The sequence below is a fragment of the Mastigoproctus giganteus genome, chromosome 13 (genome assembly GCF_048544385.1).
Source record: "Mastigoproctus giganteus isolate SK-2022 chromosome 13, ASM4854438v1, whole genome shotgun sequence".
NCBI lineage: Eukaryota > Metazoa > Arthropoda > Arachnida > Uropygi > Thelyphonidae > Mastigoproctus > Mastigoproctus giganteus.
Genome location: NC_143587.1, coordinates 113,714,535 through 113,731,488, shown reverse-complemented (window position 1 = coordinate 113,731,488; position 16,954 = coordinate 113,714,535). Strand labels below are relative to the sequence as shown.

Genomic DNA, 16,954 nt, shown 5'->3' with positions numbered 1-16,954 from the left:
TGGATCCAATAAGAATATATCAGAATATGTCCATTCTCATATTCCCTGTCAGAGAGTTGGTAACTTGGAATCTCCTCTTTTTGATCTTCTCTGGCTTAAAGTCTCTCTATCTCATTCTGGAAAATTCAATTGTTGTCTCAACCGTTCTCCCAACTCCACTAATCACTTGGAATTCTTTGACTTCCTCTCTGTGCAACTTGACTTTCTCAAGTCCAACATTCCTAACAGTGAGGTAATTTTCCTTGGTGATTTTAATGTTCACAACTCCAGCTGGCTTCCGTTTTCTAGTCACACAGACCCAGCTGATCGGGATGCTGAGGCTTTTGCAATTGCTAATGACCTCGCATAGATTGTTCATTTACCTACCAGAATGCCGGACAGTCCTAACCATACAACCAATATGCTTGATCTTTTTCTCACAAACAACCCTTCTAAGTACACGATTGGAGTGAGTCATCCTTTAGACACATCAGATTACAACTTGGTGATTCTCTTCTCCAATGGAGCCTTTATCACATGGCTGTTCCTCACCTCGTGTTGTTTGGCATTACCCATTTTGCATTACAAGAATGCAAAATGGGTTGACCTGCGAGATTTTTCTTCCTTTGGTCGGATTACTGTTTCAAAACTTCTGATGTCAATGTTTGCTTAGATCCTGTCAGTGAAGTTATTCTTGTAGGAATGGAATCCTTTATTCCACACTCCACTTAAAAATCTTGTCCTTTATCTAAACTTTTGTTTTCCAATAAATGTGCTAAGGCTGTTCAAGAGAAGAATGTTGCGTATCGTAATTGGCTTGTTTCCAATTCTTCAGTTTCATTTTCTGCCTACACCAAAAGCTAACAACAATTGTAAAGCAGTTATTAATCAGTCTAAACTAGATTTTGAATAGGCTAAGAGTAGAAAATTTTGTTTCTTGCCCTAATGGTAGCCGAGCATCTGGGTCTGTTGCCAAAGCTATTGGCGACAACTTTTACCCATCTCTGCTCCCACCTCTGTCAAAACCAGATAGTTCTATTGTCACTTCAGCCAAGGATAAATCTGACCTAGCATCTCATTCTTCTTCCAACTCGTGTATTAATGATCTTGGTAAAACACCTCCCACCATTCCCAACATGCTCCATTCAGTGCCTCCTGTGGTCTTTCGTCAAAAGCATGTCAGAAAAATTTTGACTAATCTTGATGCTAAGAAAGCTCCAGGTCCTGATGGTATTTCTCTACTTGTTTTTTTCCTTATGCTTGGAAATTTTTTCTCGTATCCAGCCAGTTCCTAAAAAGGGTGACAAATCACTCCCATCCAATTATTGTCCCATTGCAATTACTTCTACTCTTTCTAAAGTAATGGAGAAATCAATTAACTGCCAACTCTTAAATTACCTAGAAACCTGTCTGGGCAATGATCGCCAGTATGCATTCGGTCAGTGTCGATCCACTGGTGATATTCTGGCTTATGTTACCCATTTATGGATAAATTCAATGGAAAAGTTCGGTGAAACACAAGCAGTTGCTCTTGACATCTCAAAGGCTTTCGATCGTGTGTTTGGCATAAAGGTCTTCTAAACAAGCTTCCATCTTATGATTTGCCAAATTTTTTTTTGTAATTGGTTATCCAGTTTTCTCTCTGTCTGCTCACTGTGAGGGTGGTGGTAGATGACTCTGTCTTCTAACTTCTCCACTAATGCTGGTGTTCCCCAAGGTTCAGTTCTTTCCCCTACTCTTTCCCTCTTGTATATTAATGACCTTCTTCCATTGACTGGAAATCCTATCTATAGTTTTTCTGATGATAGCACATTGCATTCCACTTTTCAGTTTGAACTACCTCGCCCTGCTCAGTCAGCTTCAACTTCTCGAATGTCCATTACCAATTCCTTAAAAGCCAGTCTCCAGTGGAGGGAAAGATAAGTTAGTTGATTTCAATCCTTCTAAAACTCAGTCCTGTGTTATATATCGCAAAAAGGATTCTTCTGCTTATGCTTATCTTTTGTGACACTCTGATTTCTAGTCAAGATGATATATATTTTTTGGGGATTACCCTGACTTCTAATCTCTCTTGGCACAAGCACATTAGAAATATTGCTTCCTCTGCAACTAGAAAACTTGGCTTTCTCTTTCGCTCTCAGCGTTATTTTTCTTCCAAACAGCTGTTCACTGTGTAAAAGTTGCAAATCCGCCCTACCATGGAATATTGTTCCCACACCTGGGGAGATCCCCCCAAAACCTCTCTCAGGCTTCTAGATTCCATTTAGAAGAGGGCAGTTAGGTTAATTAATGACTCATCTCTAACAGCCAGCTGCCTCCATAGCCGAGTGGTCAGGAGTGGGAGTGCAGTAACACACGCTCTTTGAGTAGAACCGGGTTCAAGCTCCTGACTGTTGAATACGGTCGATCTGCCAACCCGCACTGGACCAGCGTGTCAGATTATGGTCCATTTCTCTCAGCATGAATTGTTGAGGAGGCTTCCATCCTGTAGTGGGTTGATAATGGCTGCACTTTACTTTTTACTCTCTCTCTCTCTCTCTCATAGATGTAGTTTCTGCTGCATGCCTTTTCTATAGATACTTCCATGGGCACTGTTCTTCTGAATTGGCTTCTATAATTCCTGCTCTCTCTTTCAGAACAGTCCAAACATGTGACACCAGCAGCAGCTAACATCCATTTACTGTCCAACTTCAAACTCATAGAACCAACTTTTCATCTTCCCCATTTTATTCATTCAACTGCTGTTTTCTAGAACAACCTTCCTTCATACGCATTTCCTGAAAATTACAGTCTACAGAAGTTCAAGTCAACGAATATCTTCTTTCGTTTTCTCAACCTCCCATAATTGCCCGGTACTAAGTACTATAAGTTATAATACCTCTTGTGTTTGGGGTTTTCATTAAAAAAAAACAACGGTCTCTTGCCAAAGCTATTGGCAGCAACTTTTGTCCCTCTATACACCCACCTCAGTTAGAATCTCATGGTTCTGCTGCATCCTCATCTAAAGAGAAGGCAGACTTACTGGCATCCCATTTCTTCTAACTCTTGTGTGTACATCTTGATAAAGCACCACTCACAGTACACTACTAATTGTGTCCTGTGGTCTTCCGTCAAAGGGATGTCAGAAATTTGAAAAATAATGATACAAAGAAAGCTCCAGGTGGTGATGGCATTTCTCCACTTGTTCCCAAAACCTGTGCTTCTGGCCTTTCTTTTGTTTTGTGTTGCCTTTTTTGAACTTTGTTATTCTACTGGTATTTTTTTTTTCCCCCTCCTTTTGATTGGAAATTGCTTATTCAGCTAGTTCCTAAAAAAGGTGAAAAATTCCTTCCATCCAATTATTGTTCTATTGCACTTACCTCTCCTCTTTCTAAAATAATGGAGAAATCCATTAATCTCCAACTCCTAAACTATCTCAATCTTCCATCTGTCCAATGATTACAAATGTGCATTTTGCTAGTGTTGATCCATTGGTGATATATTGGTTATGTTACCCACCTGTGGTGAATCTCAAGCAGTTGCTCTTGACATTTCTAGTGCTTTTGATTGTTTGGTATAAAGGTCTTCTAAATGAGCTCACATCTCATTGATTGCCAACTATTTTTTTGCAATTAGATATCCAATTTTCTCTCTGACTGTTCTCTATGGTTGATGGTAGTGCCTTTGTCTTGTAACTTCTTCACTGATAATGACATTCCTCAAAGTTCAATTCTCTCTCCCACTATTTTCTTCTTGTATATTAATGACCTTCTTCCAATGCCTGGAAATCCTGTCTACATTTTTCTCGATGTTTCTTCTTTTTTTGATGATCTTTCAGTTCAAGAAACTTTACCCAGCATAAACAACTTCATCTTCTCTAATATCTACCAACTGTTCTCAAATGCTGATCTCTAGGTCAGGCTTATATCCGATGGGGCATTGATAATTTAATTTCAGTTCTTCTAGAACTAAGTCTTGTCTTATTTCGAAAAAAGGTTTGCTACTCCTATGCTTATCTTTGATGACGCCCAGTTTTCTAGACAAGGTAATATATCTATATTAGGGATCCCCCCCTGACTTTTATTCTCTCTTAGCATAAGCATATTAGAAATATTGCTACCTCTGGAACAAAACTTTTTTTAACTTTTGATTTTAGCATTATCTTCTAAACAACTACTTACTCTGTACAAAATTACAGTCTACCCTACCATTGAATATTAGCATTAGTAGAGGCATACGATGCAAGAAAGTAAGCTTATGCAGCATTAGCCAAAAAAAAAAAAAATAATAAAAATAAACCTCCCATTTCACCCCTCCATTCGTTCCAAATGCCTGTCCAGCTCAACCTTAAATTTATTTAGGCTATCAACTTCCAAAACAAAGATGGAAGCCTGTTCCACCAATCAACTACCCGCTGGCTAAAGGCAAATTTCCACACATCTATTCTACAACTTTATTACCTCAATTTGAAACTGTGCCCCCTCAGGTTCTTAATCTGAGCAAGAGAAAGAATCCCATCAGCATTCAGCTTGTTCAACCCATTCAAGGCCTTATACACCTTAATCAGATCACCTTGCAAGTGCCTACTCTCCAGGCGCTGCAATTTGCAGAACTTAAGCCTTTCTTGGTAAGAGCACCCCTTTGTTCCCCTCACCAATCTTGTTGCTCTCCTTTGTACTCATTCTAGCAACTCAACAAATTTCCTAAAATGAGGCCTCCAGACCTGTACACAGTATTCTAGGTGTGGCCTGATCGTTGCCTTGTATAACGTGATAATCACCTCGCTGTTCCTGCTAACAAAATTCCTATATATTATTAACAAGACGCTGTGCCTCCTCAGGTTCTTTCATTATTGGATGATTGTTTTCTACATCAGCATGTTCGGGAGGCAACTAGAGGGAGTAATACTCTTGATTTGATTATCAGTAGTGATTCTTCATGCATTAAGAATCTGCAGATAAATGAACCACTTGGTGGCAGTGATCACAGTGTGCTGAAGTGGGAGTTACTCAAAGAGGTAACTACCATTAGGGGTAAAGGGAAGGGGTATTGCTTTCGTAAAGGCGACTACAATGGACTGAGACAGTATTTAAATTCTATACAGTGGGATCAACTGATGATATTGCCAACAGCAAATTCAAAATGGGAAGCATTCAAAGAACTTATCGTGGAAGCTACTAGGCTTTACATACCAACTAAGAAATATTGTTCAAGGTTTAGGCCTAAATGGTTGTCAGATGAACTAATGAGGCATATGGCAGAGAAGAAAAATGCATGGGATACATACAAATTAACACGTGACACGGACGCCTATGATAGATACAAGTTGATCTGTAACCAAGTTACAAAGGAGGTTAGGCAGGCGAAGGCAGATTATGAGAGATCCTTGGCAAGGGATGCGAAGAAAAACAGCAAAGAGTTCTTTACTTATGTAAACTCTAGAAGGAAGGGGATGAATCAGATTGGTCCACTTGAGATCGATGGGTCAACTGTTGATGACCCTGCTCGGGTAGCTAACAAACTAAATGAATATTTTGCATCGACATTCACACATGAGGAGTTATTCAGCGAGGGGAATGCCAGAGGTGTATTCAACTCTAGCAGTAAGCTAGAGAATCTTGTAATAACTGAGAGCAAAGTGGGGGAGAAATTGTTGAAGATAAACACAAGAAAGGCACCTGGGGTGGATGGGATCTATCCAGTTATATTAAAGGAGGCAGCAAAGGAGGTAAGCAAACCCTTAGCCATAATTATGAGAGCTTCCTTGGACTCAGGGGAGGTACCCATTGACTGGAGATGTGCAAATGTGACCCCAATTCACAAAGGGGGATCAAAGGCTGACACAAGTAATTATAGACCTGTGAGTTTAACTTCTGTTCCCGGAAAATTAATGGAGGCACTGGTGAAAGAAGCACTGCAGGATCATCTAGACAAGACTTCAGTTATAGCTAGGACACAGCATGGTTTTGTTAAGGGGAAGTCTTGCCTGACCAATTTGATTGGATACTATGATGCAGTCACAAAAGAACTGGATGCAGGGAATAACTTTGATATTATATACTTGGATCTTAGAAAGGCTTTTGATACTGTTGCACATGGAAGACTGCTGCACAAATTGGAGCAGTGTGGCATTGGAGGCAAGTTGCTGCTATGGATAAAGGGGTGGTTGAGGGGGAGAAGACAGAGAGTGGTAATCAATGGACACTGCTCATAGTGGACTAATGTTATTAGTGGAGTCCCTCAGGGTTCAGTATTGGGGCCTTTATTTTTTTTCTGTATTTATAAATGATATTGATGATGGTATATCAGGCTTAATGTCCAAGTTTGCAGACGATACGAAGGTTGGCAGGGTTGTCAAGGACACTACTGACACTATGCTGCTGCAACAGGATTTGGAAAGGTTGAGCAGATGGGCTTCGAGGTGGCAAATGAAGTTTAACATTGACAAATGTAAAGTACTACATATGGGAAACAGCAACCCCAGAGCAACGTATCAACTCTGTGGTACTACACTGACAGTGGTAGAGAATGAAAGGGACCTGGGGGTGGTGGTGCAGGCAGATATGAAGTTCTCTGAGCAGTGCAGACGAGCTGCAAGAGTAGCTCATGGTGTATTGTCAATGATATATAGGAATTTTTCTAGCAGGGATAAGGAGGTGATTATTCCCTTGTATAAGGCAATGGTCAGGCCACACCTAGAGTACTGTATACAGGCCTGGAGGCCTCATTTCAGGAAGGATGTAGAGCTGCTGGAACGAGTACAGAGAAGGGCAACTAGATTGGTGAATGGGACAAAGGGGTTCTCTTATGAAGAAAGGCTTAAGTTTTGCAAATTACAGTGTCTGGAAACTAGGCACCAGCGGGGTGATCTGATAGAGGTGTACAAAGCCTTGAATGGTTTGAGCATGCTCAATGCTGATGGGATTCTTCCTCTAGCTCAGAAAAATCACCTGAGAGGGCATAAATTCAAATTGAGGAAAGACAGATGTAGGATAGATGTGCGGAAATTTGCTTTTAGCCAGCGGGTGGTTGGTGGGTGGAACAGACTTCCATCCCTTGTCGTGGAAGTTGATAGCCTAAATAAGTTTAAGGCTCAGCTGGACAGGTATTTCGAACGAACAGAGGGGTGAAGTGGAAGTGGTTATTTTTATTTATTTATGTTACTTTTTTTTTTTTGGCTGATGATGCATAAGCTTGCTTTCTTGCATCAAATGCCTCTACTAATGCTAATGCTAATGACTTTCCCTGGAAGCCCGTCTGCACTGCTCACAGAACTTCATACCTGACTGCACAATTACCCCCAAGTCTTTTTCATTTCCCTGAGTGTAGTACCACGCAGTTGGTACGTTTCTCTTCAGTTATTGCTACCCATATGCAGTACTTTGCATTTGTCAATGTTAAACTTCAGTTGCCACTTCTCAGCCCATTTGCCCAACTTATCTAGATCCAGTTAGAGTAGCATACTGTCTTTACTGTCGTTAACAACCCTACCAACCTTTGTATCATCTGCAAACTTGGACATTAAACCTGATATACCTTCATCAATATCATTGATAAATATACAAAACAACAATGGGCCCAACACCGAACCCTGGGGAACTCCACTAATAACATTTGTCCACGAAGAGCAGTGTCCATTGATTACCACTCTCTGTCATCTCCCACTCAACCATCCCTTTATCCATTGTAGCAACTTACCCTTAATGTTGTACCTCTCCAATTTGTACAGAAGTCTTCCATGTGCAACAGTATTAAAAGCTTTCCTGAAATCCAAGTATATTGTATCAAACTTATTTTTGACATTCAGTTCCTTTGTGACCACATCATAGTATCCAATCAAATTGGTCAGACAAGACCTCCTTTTAACAAACCCATGCTGTGTCTTGACCATTACTGCAGTCTTGTCTAGATGATTCTGCAATGCTTCTTTAACCAGTGACTCCATTATTTTCCCCAGAACACAAGTTAAACTAACAGGTCTATAGTTACTTGTGTCACCTTTTGAACTCCTTTTGTAAATTGGTGACTTTTCACGAAGGGGGTTCATTTGCACACTCCAGTCCATGGGTACCTCCCCTGAGTCCAAGGAAGCTCTCATAATTATGGCTAAAGGTTTGCTTACTTCCTTTGCTGCCTCCTTTAATGTAACTGGATAGATCCCGTCCACCCCAGGTGTCTTTTTTATGTTTAACTTCGACAATTTCTCCTCCACTTTGCTCTCAGTTATTATAAAATCACTTAGCTCCCTGTTTGAGTTTGATAAACTTCTGGCACTCGCCTCATTGAATAACTCCTCATGTGTGAATGTAGATGCAAAATACTGATTCAGTTTATCAGCTACCTTAGCATTATCATCAATAGTCAACCCATCTATGTTAAGTGGTCCAATCTGATTCATCCCTTTCCTTCTAAAGTTTACATAAGTAAAGAACTCTTTGCATCCTTTGCCAAAGATTTCTTGTAATCTGCCTTTGCCTGCCTAACCTCCTTTGGGATTTGATTATAGGTAAGTTTATATCTGCCATAGGCTTCTGTGTCATCTGATACTTTATATGCATCCCATACATTTTTCTTCTCTGCCACGAGCCTCATTAATTCATCTGACATCCATTTAGGCCTAAATCTTGAACAGTATTTCTTAGTTGGAATGAAAAGCTTAGTAGTCTCCAAAATTAAGTCCCTGAAGGCTTCCCATTTAGAATTCAACGTTGGTAACATCATCAGTTGATCCCACTGTACAGAATTTAAAAACTGAATTTAAAGTCTGAGACCCCTGTAGTCACCTTTATAAAAGTAAAAGCCTTTCCCTTTAGCCTTGATGGTAGTTACATCTTTAAGTAATTCCCATATCAGTACATTGTGATTGCTGTGACCCAGTGCTTCCTTTATCTGCAAATTATTAATGCATGAATAATCACTGCTGTTAATCAGTTCAAGAGTATTACTCCTATTTGCCTCTCGAATATGTTGCTGTAGAAAACAGTCATCCAATAAATCCACAAAAGTCTTCCTAGTGGCCAATCCACAAGTTACAGTCAATTTCTGGAAAGTTAAAATCCCCCATTATAAGACAATCTGATTTACTGGTCCAGTCTTTCTCTGCACAATTGCTCATCAGATTCATTAGGCCTATAACACACACCTACTCATTTTTCCTTTCCCAGTGCTTATGTCACACCAAACAGACTCAACATTGCATTTTCCACCAACATCAGTTGGATGCACTTCCTTAGATTTTGTGTTCCTTAACCCCTCCTCCCTTCCTGTCCTGTCTATCCTTTCTGCACACATTGTACTCCCCAAATACCAATTCTGCACTTTTTTTTTTTTTTTTTTTTTTATGAAAACCCCAAACACGAAAGGTATCAAAACTTATAGTACTTATTACTGTGTATGGGGTGGGGGGATGCCGGAAAGTTTGCTCTAGAAACTAAACATGGGGTTTCACCACTTCAAGCCTCCAATAAGCAAAGTGGTGGTATTGCACCGGTTCATGAGAGTCATCTACCGCCTATAAATTTATATCTGTATGACACCACGTCTCTGATATCTCAACAATATCTGCCTTTGATGTCTTGAATAGCACTTCAAGTTCATCAAATTTATTAACTATACTCCTAGCATTGGTTTACATGCAAGTATACATGCACCTGTTCCTAGTCTTAGTTACCCTAACACAACCCATGTATTTACTGCTTCCACTATGACTCCCAGCAGTCCTGGAAATCTCCATTAGTTGCTTTCCAGGCTGCTGCTCATTCTAATAGAAGCAGTGCAAGAATCACTTTTGTCTCTGCCTGTGGCCACTTTTAACCTTTTAGTCTCTGCATCCCCCCAAGCTAGCAATTTTCCGACCCACCTAACAGCGCCTCGATATCATCAGCAAATATTCTTGCACCCTTTCTGTTTAAGTGTACCCCATTCCTGTAGAAGCGGTCTCTCCTGTCAACAAGCACAGACCAGGCTGAAAAAAAATTCTACTCCTATATTGTGCCCACATATTGGGCATTTCCCCCATAACCTCTCTCAGTCTTCTAGACTTCATTGAGAAGTGGGCAGTTAGGTTAATTAATGACCCATCTTATACAAAGTTTCTCCACACTGTTTCATAGATGGTCTGTTTCTGCTGCATGCCTTTTCTATAGCTACTTCCACGGGCAGTGTTCTTCTGAATTAGCTTCTAAATGGGAAACACACCCTTCCAATTTCACCGATCCATCCCTTCCAATAGTTTGTCTATTTTTTCCTTGAAGTTATTCAAGTTATACACTTCCACAACAATAAATAAAGTTTATTCCAGGAATCAACCACCTGCTGGCTAAAGGCAAACACACATTTGCACATCTAATCTACAATCATCGTTCTTCAGTTTGTGTTTATGCCCCCTTGTGTGTAGAAAGAGCAAGAGGAAGAATTCCATCAGCATTGAACTTGCTCAATCCATTCAAATCCTTAAATATCTCAATCGGGTTACCTCTCTAGTGCCTATTCTACAGACAGGGAATCTTTGTCTAGCTCTGTACTCATTCCAACAGCTCTACATCCTTACTAAAATGAGGCCTCCAGACATGTATATATGTATGTAGTACCCAAGATGTGACCCGACCATTGCCTTATACAATGGGATAATCACCTCTTTATCCCTGCTAGCAAAGTTCCTGTATATCATTGATAAAATCCTATGAGCTGTCCTGTCAGAATTTCTTTTTCCACTACCCTGAGTTTAGTATCACTTAGTCGGTACGTTACTCTGGGGTTATTGCTACCTATATGCAATACTTTGCGTTTATCATTGTTAAAATTCAGTTGGCATTTTTCAGTCCATCTGCCTAACTTTTCTAGCCATCTTGTTACAGCAGAATACTGTCATTCCTATCATTAACCACCCTGCCAATCTTTGTAACATCTGCAAACTTAGGCATGATATATATTCATCAATATCATCAGTAAATACAGATAATGACAATGGGCCCACCACCAAACCCTAGGGGGACTCCATTAATAACATTAGTCCATGAAGAGCAGTGACCACTCTTCTTCCACTCAACCATCCCTTTATCTGTAGTGGTCTTCTGTGTGCAACAGTATCAAAAACTTTCCTGAAATTCAAGTATATGTTATCAAAATTATATTTTGCATCCAGTTCCTTTGTGATCACATCACATCATATCCTAATTGGTCAGACAAGATTTTCCCCTAACAGACCCATGCTGTGTCAGAAGTATAACTGCAGTCTTGTCTAGACAATCCTGCATTACTTCTTTAACCAGTGATTCCATTATTTTCCCTGGAACAGAATTTAAGCTAACAGGTCTGTAATTACTCATATCACCCTTTCATGAATTTGGATTACATTCCCACATGTCCAGTTGTTCATAGGGACCCACTTGAATCCAGAAATGCTCTCCAATCATTATGGCTAAGGGTTTGCGTATCACCTTTGCTGCCTCCTTTAATATAATTTGATAAGAACCCATCCACCCCAGGTGCCTTTTTTATGCTAATGCTTTAATAATTTCTCTTCTAGTTTCCTCTCAGTTATCACAATTGTTTAGCTCCCTGTTAGATTTTGAACTTCTGGCATCCCTCTCCCTAAAGAATTTCTCGTGGGTGAATATAAGTTCAAAGTATGTATTTAGTGTGTCAGCTACCTGAGCTGGCAAATCATCATCACCAGTTAAACCACCAACAGTAATGGACCAGTGTGATCCAATCCCTTCTTTCTACTGTTAATATAAGTAATGAAGTCTTTGCTGCTTTTCTTTGCCAGAGACTTCTCATAATCTGTCTTAGCTTGTCTGAACTGCTCAGTGACTTGACGACAGACTAGTTTATATCTACCATAGGCTTCTTTGTGTCCTGTGCATTTTTCTTCTCTGCCAAAAGTCTCATTAATTCATCTGACATCCACTTAGCTCTAAACCTTGAACAGCATTAGTTGGTATGAAAAGCATGCTAGAAAGAAATAATGATCCTATGTATGAGTAAACTAATCTTGGTTTATTCAAAGCAACTTCCTCTTGTGTCCTCAAATGTGGCATACAAAGAGACTTGATGACTGGTATACTGTTCAATGTTCTTATTGCAGCTCTTTGAATGGTGTCGACGTCATGAAAATAACAGCCTTTCAGTGGTAGCTTCAGAAACAAAAGTATTGTGGGGCTAAGTCTGATAAATACACTGAGTGCAACAGTATGCAGACTCTTGCTAGCCAGAAACTCCCAAATGATGAGAGAGTTGTGGCTTGGTGGGTTGTCATGCAAGAGGAACCAACAGCTGTCGTCTTCATATCGAGGCTGCATATGATGAATTCTCTGCAGCAAACATTTGAAACTGTCAAGTTGGTCAGCTGCAGTAACACTTTTTGCTCATCAGGCACAAACTCTTTGTGCACAGTTTCCTTGCTATTGTGTAAAGTGATCAGCATCATTTTGATTTTTTGGCATTAGGAGAGTTTGGTGACCGCACTTTGTTGTTTCGTTGTGGGGCCATACTGAAAATCCCTTGTCTCATCACCGATAACAATCAAATTTGCGAATTTTGGTTTGCTTTTGGTGGCCTCAATGAGTCTTCTGCTGTGTGCTCAACTCGCACCTATCATTGACAGTCTGATAACAAATTTGGAACAGATGTTCACAGACCTTCATTTTCTTCAAATCTTGGGTTATTATTTGTTGAATGGTTCCCTTAATGTACAGATCTTCCGAAATCATTCAGAGTGTTGTAAATCTGTATTTATTTAGCATAGGCATAATACAACACATCACAATTACTAAAAAAAGGATCACAACTGTATGTCTAAATTATCTATATATTCAATTAAGTCTAGTGTCAGTAGAAAGAAATCTCTTGAGCTCTCTCTGTAGGTCCTCAAGACATATTCTTGAGCAATATGTTAGATAGTTGGTCTTTTGGCACTGTAGTGACACTGTGGAAAAGATATTTTATTCACTTGTAAAGATATCTGCACAGATTCCATGACTAGTTCGTATCTGGTTTAGTGTTATCCACGGCTTGAGGCAAGGCGAATCCAGCTGGTTTTTCTGTTATGCACAGTAATCTACTGTGCATAACAGAAACTGAAGGAGGAACAAGTTGCATTCATGACCATTGGCCAGTCATATTAAAGTTGTCAGCTATTAGATTCTCTACTGTTCTAATTGGTGAGTGTCTGGAGAGCAAAGCCTATTAATAATTAAATCAGCAATATCTTCTTGAATAGGCAGTTGAGTTTTCAGATATCTTATGATATTCCCTAACCAATACATTGGATCTACGAAGTTTTGATGGAGGAATGTGACTTAAACAGACTGCCATGTACTCAGTGGAAACTGTTGAGTAGTGTGGACTTGATTGTTCTTGAGATTAAGCACATGGTGTTATTCAGTTGTGCATTGATCATTTTAACACATGGACTATTTAACCAGATAGGGGTGCAATATTCAGCCGCAGAGTAGACAAGTTTGAAGGCCAATCAGCAAAGAGCCATTGCTCTGGAAGCCAGTGTTTTGCAGCAGTCTTTAACAGATGTGTTTTAAAAAAGAAAGTTCTATCAAGTGTTACTGCCAGGTACTTGGGTCTGGTTACATTGTAGGAGAGAATTCGGTGCCTCCATAGCCAGGTGGGAAGGAGCAGCAGCAGTGCATAGCACACGCTTCTTGACTAGACCGGGGTTCGAGCCTGTCACCACCAAATACGGAGGATGCGGAAAGGTCAGAGGATGACCACAGCATATCCCGTAGCAATATGGCCTTAGTTGCTAATGCTCCTAAAAACCAGATAACAAACTAACAGGAGAGAATTATCTGAGTACACCCTGTGATCTGTGGTAGCCATTTGTTAAGATGGGAAAAAAAAATAAACTTGAGTTTTATTCATTCTAAGTCATTTGTAAGTATTTCTTCTGTTTTTTTCTATGGATGTATGGCTGCAGTTTCTGCTGATGTTCACTGCAGTGCTTGAAGAACAATCAGTCTTTTATTTTGTCTTTACTTCTAGTAGATGGCAGCACTAGTCACATTTGCCGTGCTGTGTACTCACCTTCATGAAAGCAAAAACCCTTCCCTTTTACTCTTGATGGTAGTTACCTCTTTAAATAAATCCCACATCTATACACTGATTGTTGTCACTTAGTGGTTATTTTATCTGCAAATTCTTAATGCATGAATAATCACTTGATAATCAGATAATGAGTATTACTCCCTCTTGTTGCCTCTGTAACATGATGCTGTAGAAAACAGTCATCCAATAAATCCACAAAAGCTTTGCTAGTGTGTGTGACCAATCAGCAAGTTCCAGTCAATATCTGGAAAGTTAAAATCTGCTATTATAAGACATTCTGATTTATTGGCCCACTATTTCTCTGTACAGTTATTCTTTGTACTCATCAGGGTCATTAGGTCTATAACACACTCCTCTCATTTTCACTCTTGGAGTGCACACTTAACAGAATTGAACTGTTTACACATGCACTTCCAGTTAGTAACACACTTATCTAATCAAAATCATTTGTTGAAGGGCATGGTTTTTAAATTTGCAATCACTTGATAAGGTCTAAGGGAGTTTTAATTTTCAAAAATTAATTAAAATATATGTTTTTAATGTGGAACATGGAATTTTTATATTTGTGTTCAGAAGAATTGAAAATATAGATGGCATCAAAATGAAAGAACAATTTTGAATCTCCTGACTAGTGACAGGTTAATGAAAATTTTACGGAACTTCTGTGATTTAATGAAATAAGCAAATAGAAGACATACCTCAGATTACACTGTAGTGTCAGCATTTCTGTAATGTACTTTACTTATTTCTTCCTGTATTTTAATAACAATAAAATGATAACACTTTCACTTTCTGCTGTGATTAATATAATGAGCAAATAGTAATAATTTAATATATATATTTCATAAACTGATAACAAAAATGCTCGTTAAAGAGCAGCAGTATCACATGGGTGAACGAAGAACATTTCTGCATATCTGCCCATTTGTCCAATAATGAAGAACAACAAACAGTATTCATTACTTAAACTACAAAATATGGTATGTGGATAGCCTATGCCATATGTATGAAAATAATAAATAATTGCCAGATTTATATTTGTGAGATTTTAATGAAACTTGGGATACCTCTACACATCTTTCTAAAAGACCCTGATATAAAATTTCATGAAAATCCATCCACTGGGAGTAGAGTTATTGCATGTAAATGGAGGGCACAGATGGATAGACATATGTATGACTATGGATAGACATATGCCTAAAAATGGAGAGCAAGCTTGTGAAATTGCTCTGTTTGTGTCCCAGTAATGTTTATTTCTAGTCCAAGAGATTTATATGAGAGGTTGTACTGGCACACCACGAGAGGGGCAATTTTAATTTTGATCCACCATCTTGAAAAGAAATGGACACAGTTCCAATTATAAGTGCTGTTTCTTTGTTTACATTTTGATTTAATGAAAATTTTCAGTATATAGGGTATTAAGTTTGAGGGTAACTTGACAGGGGTATTCTTATTTCAGTATGCCTTCTGAAAAACAAGACTGAAATAAACTACAGGTTTTACCTATTAAACATCAAAACTGGAAGAAAAGATGCAATTAGTATACACAAGGAGTAGTCATAAATAAACATACAGTACACTCTCGATTTTCCGGGATAGATGGTAAAAAATAAATCACGGATAATACAGAAGTCCTCGACTTACGCAATAGTAACGTAAGACGTAACTTCTTACTTCGTCGAGTTTTACGTAACTCGGGAATGACTAATAACGTGTTGCTACTATATTATTATTGACAAATCTGAATTCAGCGCGATACTTGTTAATCTTTGACCATTTTCATACATTCTTATTAGTTTAATTTTCTGATCCAAATCAATCGCTTTCCTTTTCTTGGTAGATACTAGTACCGCTTCACTTATTCTCTTAGTCAGCACCATGGTAACTGTCAAGATGAAATTTTCTGTCAAGAACTTCACAGGGTTAAGGCGAAAACTCACCATTATCACTCCGCGCGAGCTCACATTTCTGGAGGTCACTATCATAAAACAATTTGCACTTTTCGTGTTATTGGGCTTTTCTGTTCTTGCATCTAATTATAAACGGGTAGTAAACTCGATCTTATTGCCTTTGCGAAAATACCAATAGCTGGAATTCTGTGTATTTTTACGTTATTATGGTGAAATGTGCATCCCCTTCACTGAAATCTTCAGTCATATAAAAAAAAAATATATATAAAAAAAATTATAAGAATCTTCTCTTCTTTCCTGTTTTGTTTTTTTTTTTTTTTTGCTTGTTACTCCGTATCTCACTTATGCAATTTGTACGTGCCGTGATCGTCATTATTATTATTTTTGTTTTAAATTTTACAATCCTTAAAAAAAAAAAAAAAAAAAAAACCTGAGTGAAAAAAAATTACGTAACTCCATAGTTGCGTACGTCGGGGACTTATTGTATCGAAATATGTTCAGCAACCTTCGTAAAAAATATGACGATAGATAAATAAAAAAAAAACTTACTACCTACTACTCGCGTGTCCAATACGATGCTTCCCTTTATTTTTTGACGATGTCGATTTTAAATCAAATAGCTTCCCTTTATTTTTTACGATGTTGCGTATGATTTGGCCACCAACATTATAATGGTTCATTAGAGATTTAACCCTACCGTTATCCCATAACCCTAATTTTAACGGATGTACCGTTTTCAAACTTTTGAATAATTTCAAGTCTTTGTTTAACTGAAAACGCAACTCTTTTGCGTTTACCCATCATTTCGCGATTTCTAAACACAAATATATATATATTTACAATAAAAAAAATTTCGACATCCCTGACATAAATAACGAAACAAAATTTGTCCTTTTCCGGTGCGACCGAACAGAACAATCGACGCGACGCACTAAAACAAACTAAACATTTGTGTTTTTTTTTTTTTTTTTTTTTTTTTTTGAGCGGCGTGTGTGAAGACAGCGGGTTTGCAATATAATAGGTAC

The 16,954-nt window shown here is 38.7% G+C and overlaps 1 protein-coding gene across 2 annotated transcripts in view; it reads left to right on the top strand.

Annotated features, from left to right (window-relative positions):
* LOC150076374 (CCR4-NOT transcription complex subunit 3-like) overlaps positions 1 to 16,954 on the top strand; it is a 370,933-nt gene that overhangs the window by 65,549 nt on the left and 288,430 nt on the right. The window lies entirely within an intron of this gene.